Source organism: Myotis lucifugus, unplaced genomic scaffold (genome assembly GCF_000147115.1).
Source record: "Myotis lucifugus unplaced genomic scaffold, Myoluc2.0 scaffold_3, whole genome shotgun sequence".
NCBI classification, from domain to species: Eukaryota; Metazoa; Chordata; class Mammalia; order Chiroptera; family Vespertilionidae; genus Myotis; species Myotis lucifugus.
This window is the reverse complement of record NW_005871051.1, coordinates 28,037,965-28,038,370: the sequence shown is the minus strand read 5'-3', so window position 1 is coordinate 28,038,370 and position 406 is coordinate 28,037,965.

Sequence of the window (406 nt, the reverse complement as noted above, 5' to 3'; positions counted from 1 at the left end):
GCAGGTTCCCGGCCGGTCCCTGCGGCAGACCGCAGAGGATGTGCGGCCTCGCCGGGCGGAAGTTCGAGGGCGCGAAGGGCAGAGGGTCACCTCGCCCGGACCTTCCAAGTTCTCCTCCCGAGCCGGTGGGGTCCGGCCCGGCGGCGAGGAGGGCGCGGTAGGCGGAGGGCGCAGTTCGCCGGCCCCCACGCATCCTGCCCTCCCCCTCACCCCCGAGCCGGTGCGGTGGCGGCAGGAGAGCGAGGCGCGAACTCCGCGGAGGTCCGCGTCCGCCGTCAGGGTCGCGCCCAGCCCCGCTTCTCGCCGAGCGCCGCCTGGACTCGCCCCCGCCGAGCCGCCCTCTCGCTCTCTCGTTGTCGTGCCACCCCGAGATCCTCAGGTGCGCGTCGCCTGCCCGCCGCCCGCC